The following is a 207-nucleotide window of genomic DNA, read 5'->3' as shown; positions in this document are numbered from 1 at the left end:
TATAACCATTCAGTTTACTATTAACTAAGTAAAGCTAAATTAAAGAATACGTGACTTCCCACATTAGCTCAGATGGTAGAGCGCTTGCAAAATACAAGCAAAGGTCCTTGGATTGAACCTATTGGGTAGGTAGTTTGTTGGTGTCTCATGTCCCATGTCCCTGTGTCCCTTGTCCCTATGTCCCTATGTCCTCATACCCATGTCCTG

Source organism: Plasmopara halstedii (assembly GCF_900000015.1).
Source record: "Plasmopara halstedii genome assembly, contig: Scaffold_614, whole genome shotgun sequence".
NCBI lineage: Eukaryota > Oomycota > Peronosporomycetes > Peronosporales > Peronosporaceae > Plasmopara > Plasmopara halstedii.
The sequence above is the reverse complement of the archived record's forward strand: the minus strand, read 5'-3'. Positions refer to the sequence as shown.